Here is a 13121-nt window from a genome sequence, read left to right as displayed (position 1 = left end):
AAAGCAATTTATAGTCGCAGCTATTTTTAGGAAATCTTCATTTTATTGAGTCAATAAAAGCTTTTGCTGTATGATCTATTTGCAATTCATATCGTAGCAGCTTTCATTGTGTTGTGAATTCCTTTCATTGCTGAGAGATGGGAGGCTGGCACATAGTGCAGTCGGGCAAAAGGAGATGATCAGCAAAAACACAGCCTCTTATTAGTAGCATGGCATTTGTCAGTGAAATCTAACAAAACACACACACGGCCCCTGGAAAAGAAAAGGCAGCGGTATATACATAAAATATTACCTCCGCTAATAATAACACAGACCTCATTGGTGAGATAATAAAAAAATTAAATTTAAAAAAAAAATGTTTTCATTTTGGCCTTTTTTGAACCTTCGTATGAAGCCGTCTAAAGACGTTTGAGAGATGAAATATACACGGACATGAAATATTTAAATTCAGAATTCCCTCTTTCTAGTTCTGTTAGGTTTCAGAACGCCCTCACGTACAATGCCATGGCTGATTTCACTACATTTGCATACGTTCAGTATGCATACGCTCTTTGTTCTCCTGAAATGGAACACAGTATGGTGACAAAGCAAAAGCTAAATGCAGCAAGCGTTCTCCTGTGCTTTTTACATAAAGCTATCCTATTGCGATTGAAATACTTTCTTCATGGCTTGCTTGCATTTCTTAGATAGGCGAGCAGGATCTTTAGCAATCACTAATGATTAGGACTCTTGTAGAAATGGAGATGTTTAATACATCCAGGCCACAGTAGAAATGCAATCTAGAAGCCTCACCTTACAAAACAAAAAAATGTACACAATCTACCTGCATTTTATTCTTTTAGCGTTTGATTGAATTGTAGAATTTTATACGACATTCAAAATGCATTTTTACTATAAAGGAAAATATAAATAATTCCGGGTTAAATTTTTACGTGGATTTTTTTTACTGTCGAATTTTTAACCTTTTTCTTTTCATTGGCTGCTTCAGAATATCTAATGGACAGTGAGAGATAGCAAAAGCTTGACATGATGTTATCATTTATTAACCATAAACTACACAGTATAGGCCACATTATAGGCATTCTGAAAGTGGTTAATACATCTGAATCAACTCAAGTCCATGTATTTGCCCAATGGGAGATACATAGCTAAACATAAAATAGATGATAGATAGATGATAGATAGATGATAGGGAGATAGATAGATAGATAGATAGATAGATAGATAGATAGATAGATAGATAGATAGATAGATAGATAGATAGATAGATAGATAGATTAGCATGAGAAAGGTGGATATGAGATAGATAGATAGATAGATAGATAGATAGATAGATAGATAGATAGATAGATAGATAGATAGATAGATAGATAGATAGATAGATAGATAGATAGATGATAGATAGATAGATAGATAGATAGATAGATAGATAGATAGATAGATAGATAGATAGATAGATAGATATGAGATAGATAGATAGATAGATAGATAGATAGATAGATAGATAGATAGATAGATAGATATGAGATAGATAGATAGATAGATAGATAGATAGATAGATAGATAGATAGATAGATAGATAGATAGATAGATAGATAGATAGATAGATAGAAAAACACATGCCACTTGCAAAGTACATATGCAATAACGCAACACACACGGACTAGATTTAATGCCCGTTTTTTACGCGCATAAATCTGTCACGCTTGTGTGAATGTAGCCTAAGGTAATTTATAATGGTGGAATTGTCCTGACTCCCCTCAGTTAGTCAGAGAGGCGAGTCACTATGAAAAAGAAACTCCGACTATAGCGGACTTGGCCCGTCCAGGTATTATATGGTCACACATACATATGAATAAGGCCATTTAATGCTACATTCCCCTTGTAACTGCCGCTGTAGGGGAAATGTGTGACGGTCCCCAACTTCTCCCAGCAATAACATCTGAGGTTGTCAGAAGCCGGACCTTCAGTGGTCAGTTGATCACTTGCATGGCATCCTATTAATAAGGGGTTGTCCCTTTTGAAATAACCAGTGTTCCCTCTAAGTGGTGCGCTCCACAAAGGAAAGAGCTAAAACAAGATTAGCAAACCCAATAATGGCTGTACTTGTTTGCAGGGTGTGTTATGTTTAATCCTATCATTGCTAGCATGCACAGCCATAAGGTACAGTGGAGGTAACTCCTTTAAGGTGAGGTCTACATGGACAACATTCAGATGACAGTGTTTACTGTCATTTGCCATTGTAGCCCATTACATGACCATGTCTGAAGTAAAACATTGGTGGGTTATCCCATCATTTGGCAATATCATATGCCGCCAATACCCTATGTGACAAACTGCCCCTTAACCCACCTCTGACAAAGTCTCACGCAATTAATTTCTACGTGAATGCAGTTGACCCTACAACTTGTTGTTTAATATATCCATGGTGAGGGATAAGGGCAGCACAGTTAAATTATCTGTGTTGCCTTTAATTATCTTCATATTCTATCATATCTTCGTGCTAGCATTGCCCTATTACTGTAGTTGAACTACATTGTCATTGCTGCCTTTTCATCTAGTTTATTGAATTTGTTATTTTTTTTATTTGATCATAACCTTGTATTGTGTCCAATTTTATTTAAGGGCAAATCCGATCAATATGGTCTTTCGATATATCAAAGATATCAGAATATCTTATTGATAAAGTCTGTGATCTTAAAGCTCCCTTCATTCCCAGGACAAAAGGGCTCTATAAAATGCTTAAACCCTTTTAGCACAGCACAGGAATTTCTATTGGACACAACATTATAAGAAAAGGGCAAATCAATGACAGTTTGTTTAAAATGTTGTGTCACATTTTCAGGAACAGAATTCTATGAGCAGTGCCAAAAGGGTTTGTCATTTATAGTATAAGTCCTTTCATTAGTTCTTAGATCACAGACTTCTTCAATAATATGTTCTCACGTGTGTCTATGGATTATACTTTAGGCTTACCTGGCAAATTAAATCAATAGTGATTTTATGTTCTCTAGGCTACAGAGGAGGGAGTTGCACTTAAAATTAACTTCCAGAAATCTACTTCTTAGGATATGCAACTCAATGAGTAAATTTGTTTCTAATCTAGAATTAAAGAATAAGTGCTCTATGCTGTTTATTAGTTTTATCGTAGCAAACAGTAATGCAAAACCAGAACATTTGTAGGCACCACTCCCATAGTAATACGTGCAGGTGAGGTTCTCTCCTCCCTCCGTGGCAATCATAGGATAAGTGAATGCACAAATTCTGCAGGTATAAAAACGTTATCCAATTCAGCACACAATTTGGCAGTACAGAAATAACATGGGATATAATATTCACTATTTAGTGTAAAAGTCCCAAACATGGCTGGTATTGCCTTTTGTCAGATAGAATCCATAATTCCCATGGAGAGACATTGCTGGAGGGGAACAAGCGTTAAACACGCCAAAAAGTGATGTTTCAATATGGGGCAAAGTAGGGGGAGACTTGAAATACTGCAGCCCTAGAGAGATACTGCCATTGGCGGATTATAATATGGGCGGTTCGGGCGGCCGCCCGGGGCCCGAGGCTGCCAGGGGGCCCATCACCGCCCGAACCGCACACAATCTTAAAAAACTATGCAGCGCTGCCCGCTTCCAACTGACGCAGATTCAGTTGGGTTGAATGCTGGAGCCTCGCAGCTATGGGGCTATGGGGCATTATACTGTGTCGCAGCTATGGAGGCATTATACTGTGTAGCAGCTATGGGGGCATTATACTGTGTAGCAACTATGGGGGCATTATACTGTGTAGCAGCTATGGGGGCATTATACTGTGTCACATCTATGGAGGCATTATACTGTGTCACAGCTATGGGGGCATTATACTGTGTCGCAGCTATGGGGGCATTATACTGTGTCGCAGCTATGGAGGCATTATTCTGTGTCGCAGCTATGGAGGCATTATACTGTGTCACAGCTATGGAGGCATTATACTGTGTAGCAGCTATGGAGGCATTATACTGTGTCGCAGCTATGGAGGCACTATACTGTGTCATAGCTATGGAGGCATTATACTGTGTAGAGGCAGCTATGAAGGGCATTATACTGTGGGGGCAGCTACGGGGGACATTATACTGAGCAATTACAAGAGCTGCAGGTCCAATGGGGGAGACGCTGTGTAGCACAATATACAAGGGGGGATTGTTGTATAGCACTATATAGAAGGGAGCGCTGTGTATCACTATATCTAAGGGGTATTGCTATGTAGCACAATATACAAGAGGGGGAGGGCTATGTGATGCTATTTACTGAGGGGGGGACTGTGTAGCGCTATTTACAGGGGGCTGTGTGTGGTGCTATCTACAGTGTTTGACACAATTATATTCAGGGGCGCAGTCTATGTTGCTATAATATTTAGGGGCACAGTGTTTGTACTATTTTATTCAGGTGCGCAGTGTTTGGTGCTATTATATTTAGGGGCACAGTGTGTGGCACCATGATAATATTATCTTTGTTTATAGGTGTGGAAATGTTGGAAAAGTGAGGAGCCAAAGACGTCTGAGTGGCAAATTCTGCAGAAATGGGTCATGGCCGGGAAAAGTTGTCATGAAGTCTGGACTGGATGGAGAAGAGGAAAAAAACTACGTCGTCACCTGTGAGTCACTAGATTTATAGACAATCTGTCATCTCTACTGACATGTTTATTATAGGAAATCCTTGTATTTCACAAAGTCTTTGTGCAGTCCAGGACAGATAGACAAATAAGTGTTACTATTCCCCTTGTCAGGAGAATGTGTCCCTACACGGTGCGATACTGTCAGCGATGGTTAGAGACTGTCAGTATGTGGGGACACAGCCTTTTGACAAGGGGAGTAGTAACACCCATTTGTTAATGTCTGGACAAAAAGGAAGTGTAGAGGAAACTTGCGAGCTAATAAAATCCTATGGTGACATCTAAATCTTCAGTGTTTCAATCATGCAGTCTCTACAGTGGTGGGAGGATATAGGAGGCATGGCTAGTGTCAAATGAGCTAGCAGGCAATTAGAAACAGTGACCGGTGACCGAGCTGCAGCTCCACTATATTTTGAAATATGGTAGACAATGATAACAATATTCTGTTACTGAATTAGGAAGAAGGAAAGGTCTACAGCAGAAACGGCTGAGCTTTGAAGGAAAATGCTCTAAACATGTACTGTATATGAAAATCTAAGAGCACTGGGAGGTTTTTATTTTTCACTGGAGGTTGGGTTTATCTAGCTGGCAGATAAGTACAATGATAGGCCTTTTTTTTTTTTTTGTATTTTGAAGGGATGAATGTAAGTAAGGTTTTTGAGTTGAAAACCAAAGGAAGGGAAAATTAGGATGATGTTTGTTTTAGGTGAGACAGCTGTGTCAAAAACTACCCCTAAGCAGTGAACTCGGGGAGTGGGAGCTAGTTGGTGTAATCAATAGAATGTGCTATTTTAAACAGGGGAACAGAAAAAAAATGTAAATTAGATATTGTCTAAGTTAAGCTTGGGGATGGAGAAAAAAACATTAAAAAAAAGCTTATGATTGGAAAATAACTTATATAAAAAGTAGATTGAATTTATGATTTGTCCAGGACCATAGGAGTACCTGGGAAAAAGGAGAACCTGGCAGCATGCCGACAGATAAAGGCAGTGATGAGAGGAGTTTTGGTGGTAGTTTGAGACAGTAAATTCATGGTCAGAAACATAAAATGTCAAAGACAGTGCCAGACTTTGAAAAACTAACAAAGTGAGAATCTAAATACTGAAGAGCAATTGGCATAGTCAAAGCCAGAGGATCGGTTGAAATGTCTTTTGCCATTGTTTGGATTTTTTTTCCGTTATGGAATCATAATCTGCCCCTTACTTCACCTATTGTTTTATATTCTTGAAATACAACTTTGTAATAGGAGATTATCCTGTCAGAGAAACGCCAAAAAAGCACAATTTTTCAAATTTGCTTTAAAGATGAACATAATGTATATAGTAATTGAGTATCATACCACTCCCATGCAATCTTTTACTTTGAGTGATTATGATAATAACATGAAGGCACTAATATTGTAATCACCTAATACTTAAAGAGTACAAAAATATTGTAAAATGGCCATAGATTAGTAGATTAGAAGTTAAAGTGGTAGCCAAATTGTAGTAATTGTCACTTTTGAAATAGCTGACAATTTGGGCTAATTTGTACAAAAAACAAAAATTAGGTTGGTGACCGTGGGCAGAGGTAGTATGTGATCTTACCACTAGACTTTAATGGGGCCACCTAGAAAATGGAAGGTAATGAAAACGGTGGACAGACTTCTTCATATTAGGACAGTTGCTACTGCCTGGAAAAGGAAAATAAGAACATTGTCATAGACAACTGGAGCTTCTACTCTTAAGTCAAAGGGGCAGATTTATCAATGTAGTTGTGCCAATGATGCACCAGATTTTGGCATGTTTTAAGATCCCTGAATTTATTAAAGGTTTGTGCTAAATCTATCAAACAGTGCGTTGTTTAAAAAATTTTGTGCATCTTCAGTTAAGCACCTCTAGCTTTAGGCTATCCATTTTTAAACTATTATTAAAGGGTAAGTAAACGTTCAACAAACTTCTGACATGTCATAGTGACATGTCAGAAGTTTTGATTGGTGGGGGTTCGAGCACCGAGACCCCCACCAATCACTAAAATGAAGTGGCAGAAGTGCTCGTGTGAGCGCTGAGCCACTTAGTTTCTGTTCGGCTTTTCCCATAAATCAATGTAGAGGTGTGCGGGCTCAATAGAAAGTCTATGACTGAGCCCTTACTCCGATACATCGGCTTTCCGGAAAAAGCTGCACAGAAACTAAGCAGCTCAGCGCTCATACAAGCACTTCTGCTGCTTCGTTTTAGCGTTTGGTGCGGGTCTCAGGGCTCGGACCCCCACCAATCAAAACTTCTGACATGTCAGTATGACGTGTCAGAAGTTTGTTGAATGTTTAGTTACCCTTTATTAAATCTGTTTCAAACTTTTTGTTCCCCGTTTTATATGCACCGTCATGTTCTCCCTGACATATGCAACACAAACTAGATCTCCTATGCAGTAGACTGTAATATACGTTAAATTCAACCTGGTTGTATAACCATAATTATAGTGGATATTAATCTTATACACAATGTAATAGCAAATAATCAAAATAAAATTATGAAACTGTTACTAATTGGCTATGATTACTAACAACAGAATTTCAGAAAATAGGTGAAATAATGACTCTATCCCGCTGCGGTTTACATGTCATAAACGCTACAAGTGCAGTGAATAGTTTTGGGTTGTTGTTTTTTTTTAAGAAAAAAGGGCTTTTACAGAGTACAGGGAAGGCTGTTAAAATTTAAATGTTTGCATAAGGTATTCTGCAGAGTTTATTCATTCTTATGAAAAATCTGTTGAAATTACTTTGTCACTTGGACTCCATTATTGTATAAAAGTGCTCATGGTATGCGAGTTATGGCATACTTCTGTGAAGATAACATTCTTTGCTTATGTATAATGTGTTATTGGCACTGCCACATTTCTTCTGGTCATGACTCGTCTTACATTTTACCTGTACTACATATCTCCAGTTTTGGTAATGCTAATTTATTGAATGGGCAAATTTATGCAAAATACAAATATAATACATGGTGCCATACATGTTTTGATGGATATATAGGTAGGTGGATAGATAGATAGATAGATAGATAGATAGATAGATAGATAGATAGATAGATAGATAGATAGATAGATAGATAGATAGATAGATAGATAGATAGATAGATAGATAGATAGATAGATAGATATGAGATAGATAGATATGAGATGATAGATAGATAGATAGATAGATAGATAGATAGATAGATAGATAGATAGATAGATAGATAGATAGATAGATAGATAGATAGATAGATAGATAGATAGATAGATAGATATGAGATAGATAGATAGATAGATAGATAGATAGATAGATAGATAGATAGATAGATAGATAGATAGATAGATAGATAGATAGATATGAGATAGATAGATATGAGATAGATAGATATGAGATGATAGATAGATAGATAGATAGATAGATAGATAGATAGATAGATAGATAGATAGATAGATAGATAGATAGATAGATAGATAGATAGATAGATATGAGATAGATAGATAGATAGATAGATAGATAGATAGATAGATAGATAGATAGATAGATAGATAGATAGATAGACAAACATACAAACTGTTTAAGTTATGACCATCAATAATTTACATGCTTTATATATATATATCAAATTAGCCTGGAAAGCTACTCTGATCTGAGTTTTTACTTCAACATTGATGCAACAGAGGCTCAGTAACCACCAGTAATTGCTGCCATTACATAGGCCATAATAGCATATGTGTATATATATATATATATATATATATATGGAAATATTACACACAGTACTATTAATCTGTGATCTGTGCACTCTGTAATGTGATAGGGACTTAGTGCTTACATTACCTCAAGTGTTTGGGAATGCCTATCATGTAATAATTTAAATCTTGCATGAACAGTATGTTTGGGAGGCTGCAATATTTCCTTTAGGTGGTCTTAAAAGGGTTATCTAGTTTAGAAAACTAATTTCAATATACCCTAGTGGGAAATTTTGAGTCAATAGAGTGGAATCCTCCGTTCTTGGCCAGGTTCCCTGCAGACTAAAGCTGAATACAGGAGTATCCTGCAGAAGGACACTTTGTGATCAACCTATTGTCAAGGAACCCTTTTTACAAGTAGGGATTATCCTAAGTGGATATCCCTTTAAGGATTAAAGACAACCCCTGTACATATGTCCTATTACAGCAAATGGAATTTATATGGAGGAAAGTTTTACCCTCTTGGGACCCTTGTCTGTGATATAAAACGAAGAGCCACAAGATCGTTCAACTACAGCTCCCGTGAGCTCAGTGTGACCCATTTCTCTACTGCAGAGAAAATCAGTGTCCGCATGGAGTTTTCCTCAGTAATAACAGCTGATCACTAGGGGTAAGAAAAGCCAGGCCTGCTAATCTCTGGGGCAGCATCATTTTTAGAATGGGTTGTCCCACATCAGTTTGCCTTACGTTAAGTATTAAGCTACATTCACACAACAGTGAAAAAAAAAATGGCCATTATAAACGGATCAACTGTAAGTTTTTCATGGCCATTTTGCATCAGTGTGTCTCCAAATTTGAATCCATTTCCAGTCCGTTTGTCCATTTTTTAATGGCCATTTGACAACCATTTTGCATCCGTTTTTCATGACCGTTAAAAAAACTGATGAATTTCATTGGTCATGCTTTTTTTGTCTCAACCCCCTGAAAACACCCAAAGGAAGGTCAGATGTTCACCTAGACACTATTTACAGCCTCCCTGTATATGATGCCACACACCTCCCTGTATATGACCCCACACATCTCCCTGTATATGATGCCACACACCTCCCTGTATATGATGCCACACACCTCCCTGTATATGATGCCACACACCTCCCTGTATATGATGCCACACACCTCCCTGTATATGGTGCCACACACCTCCCTGTATATGATGCCACACACCTCCCTGTAGATGATGCCACTCACCTCCCTGTAGATGATGCCACACAGCCTCCCTGTAGATGATGCCCCACAGCCTCCCTGTAGATGATGCCCCACAGCCTCCCTGTAGATGATGCCACACAGCCTCGCTGTAGATGATGCCACAAAGCCTCCCTGTAGATAATGCCACACAGCTTCCCTGTAGATGATGCCACACAGCCTCCCTGTAGATGATGCCACACAGCCTCCCTGTAGATGATGCCACACAGTGCCCCCTGTAGATGATGCCACACAGCCCCGATATAGATGATGCCACACAGCCCGACATGAATATCCTACATACTCACTGATGCAGCGCTGTCTTCCTCAGGTGTGGTCTCTCGTCTTCACGGGATCTGCAAAGGCGACGCGATGACACTCACTGATGCAGTGCCATATTCATGTGTGGTCTCTCGTCTTCACGTGATCTGCGTGAAGACTAGCGACCACACCAGAAGAAGATGGCGCTGCATTGCTAAGTATGTCGTAGAGCCACTGATTGCCAGCTAGGGAACTAGTAGTTCCCTTGCCAATCCCCATGTCACAGATCCATATTTAACGGTTGTTACATGTATTGACAGCCGTTAAAAACGGATCCATTGACTTCTATGGGGGCCGTGTGAAAACGGCCAAAAATTTAACATATCCTATTTTTTGACTGCCAATATTCATGGCCCGTTAAAAAATGGCCGTGTGAATACACCCATAAAACATCATCGTTCTGAAAACGGCCATATGACGGCCGTTGAAAGAACGGCCGTCACACGCCCGTTTTTAATTGTCGTGCGAATATAGCCTTAGTGTGCAGATGCACTGCTTAAAAACAGAAGTGTCAACAACATCCTATGCTTTTCAAATTAATTTAAAAGTAAAAAAGAAGGTATTAGGTAGGGCAAAGATCATAAGGATTCACATTTTCGCAATATTTGTGTTTGCAATATTTGTGTTTGCACCTTACTTCCAAATCTCATCAAATTTTCACAATGTAAAATCTATTGGTCTATGTAAAACCCATTTTCTTTCAGTGTCAAAAATGTCACAAATAGGAGTGATCTTCCGATATGTCAGTTATGAAGTAATAATTGATGCAAATTTCTGCAGCCAAAACTGTGACTAAATCAATATCAGCTACCGCAATGCAACATTTAGTCCATATTCAACCTATGATAGCACGTAATCTTAAGTCTCAGAGATAAATGGTTATTCAACAGAAAATATGTAAACTCTGTTTTATCAAAATTGGCTGTTTGATGTTTAGTAGACATTCTCTGTGGATCTGCTGTCTCACATTTGCCATATCTTTGAATAGTTTAATTGGTAAGGAAAAAGAAGAAATATGGATATCATCAGCAAACCTCACATAGAAGAGACCAAAAGATTAGGTGACCTTGAACCAGTGAAACTTTTTATTATAAATAAAAATATAGCAAACAAAATAAATTAGTCTGTGCACTGAAATTATTATTAGAATGAAAAGCAGTTCACTAAAGAGATAGACAGAAAGTTTACATAGCGGACATAGTGGACATTGCACTTTACTTAATATGACAAAATTCTAAGCACTTGTGGATGAAGATGTGTGCAAGCATTTTTCTGTGAAGAGCCTGTAAAAAGTGATTGCTTGTCTTGGGTGAATTTATATAATACAATGACAATATTTCTTATTTTTGCTGTTTCAACAGGGATATTCCGGTATTTTCCATGAATAAAATTGTTGCTACTATTAATACTCATGCACAGAACAAGTACGGAGGCAAACGGAGTGACTACGGATCCTTAGTGCCGCTGTATGGCACCTCTGTGCTGCGCAGCACCAAATTACGTAGATATTCTCCCCAGAAGCAATGCATGTAGGGAAAAATACTTCTGTAATATGGAATCTGATTGATGCCAAAAAAAATTTCCTGTCGAACTCGGTGGTTGTATGGAACCAAAAAACAGTCATTTATATAAGGCCTTACCAATAAATGAAAGGCTACAATTTGTGTGAAAGTACGGTAGATCTCACAAATGTCTGATTACTCATTTTTTATGACCTATTCCACAGCATTGTATGTATAACACATTCACATCCCTTCCTGTCCTCAATACTGCTCACAATTTAAATAAAAAAAGAAAAGTTACGGTACATGTTGCCTCTAGCTGTATTCAAATCCAGGACCCCTGTGCTAGAAGGCATCATTGCTAGAGTTGGTTGTACGTTAGTGATTTCAGAAAGCCATATTCTGAATGACTTGTCGTTCACGGTTGGTCTACTATGGTTTTAGTTTTGGACGACAACGCCATTAGTTAAATGATAAATCGCAATCGATCTCTGTTTTGATCTGGGGCCCGGTCTGAGCTTCTTTTGATAGGGTGCAGAACTGTCATTTGACAAGAAAGACTTTCCAACGACTGAAAGACGGTAGATAAACTTTCTACAGTTAACTGTCTGTGGTTATCTGTCACACTCCTTCGTGTCAATAATAACAAAATATGATCTAATTCACCTAATCAAATTTTTTGGGCCGTCAAAAATATCTAGTTAGTTGCCAGCTTTACATTGCTTGATCTTCAATACAGCTATCAATGCTTATTTGCCCTTTGTATTCAGTGTAAACAAAGCGAGAGGGCTTCCTTTGTTAAATCACTGTGAAACTTGGCTATGGTATCCCTGGGGTTCACACATTCATCAGCGTTAATGATTTTAAGATATAAAGTAGAATTTTTTTACAATATTATAAATATATATATATATATATGTATATATATATATATATATATATATATATATATATGTATATATATATATATATATATATATATATATATATATATATATATATATATAAATCAAAAAATAAGCAGCAACTCCAATAGTAAAGGTGAAAAAAGTGGGAGCTTTAATTATTAAAGTACCCACTTTTTTCACCTTTACTATTGGAGTTGCTGCTCATTTTTTGATTTCTGTGTATCTGGGACTCGGTCTGTCCCTCAGAGCCTGCACCCTCACGCTGCCGGTGCTGCTGGAATTTGTATATATCTAGATATATAGATATATAGATATATACATAAATGAAAGAAATCCCACAGCACTCCGATGGTTCCAAAAAGTATGTGATTTATTCAGTCAACAGCTGCAACGTTTCTGTCCTGCTTTCGGACCTTTTTCAAGCATAGTGACACAGCAATACATGCAGGTATATAAAACATGTGCCTCATTACCATAATGAGGGATCATTAACATAGTGCACAGACAAAATATTGTACAAGATATAGGTAATCATATAAAAAATATATGCTACAATTGTAAACTGTGTGTACAGTGATAAAATCCAGTGTAAAAATAAACATACATTTAAAAACAAGCTTATTGTAACCTGATTATCATATTAATCAAAAATGTGACCATATGTGTAGGGGCAGAGCTATCAGGCTACTCACCAATTGCTGACATTGTATGCAAATCATATATGCTAATCCATGTTCAAGCCAGACTCATGTGTAGGGGCAGAGCTATCAGGCCGCTCACCAATCGCTGACCTTGTATGCAAATCAGATGT

The 13121-nt window shown here is 37.7% G+C and overlaps 1 long non-coding RNA gene across 1 annotated transcript in view; it reads left to right on the top strand.

The window, feature by feature from the left end:
• The window catches only part of LOC142745358 (uncharacterized), a 224810-nt gene extending 212535 nt beyond the window's left edge, over positions 1-12275 (top strand). The window contains exons 4-5 of the long non-coding RNA XR_012881684.1: positions 4502-4635; positions 11262-12275. This is a non-coding gene — a long non-coding RNA (uncharacterized LOC142745358). The remainder of the gene's footprint in view (positions 1-4501; positions 4636-11261) is intronic.
• The last annotated feature ends 846 nt before the right edge of the window (positions 12276-13121 follow it).

The sequence above is a fragment of the Rhinoderma darwinii genome, chromosome 1, assembly GCF_050947455.1.
Source record: "Rhinoderma darwinii isolate aRhiDar2 chromosome 1, aRhiDar2.hap1, whole genome shotgun sequence".
Taxonomy (NCBI): Eukaryota; Metazoa; Chordata; class Amphibia; order Anura; family Rhinodermatidae; genus Rhinoderma; species Rhinoderma darwinii.
This window is presented reverse-complemented; position numbering and strand designations above follow the sequence as displayed.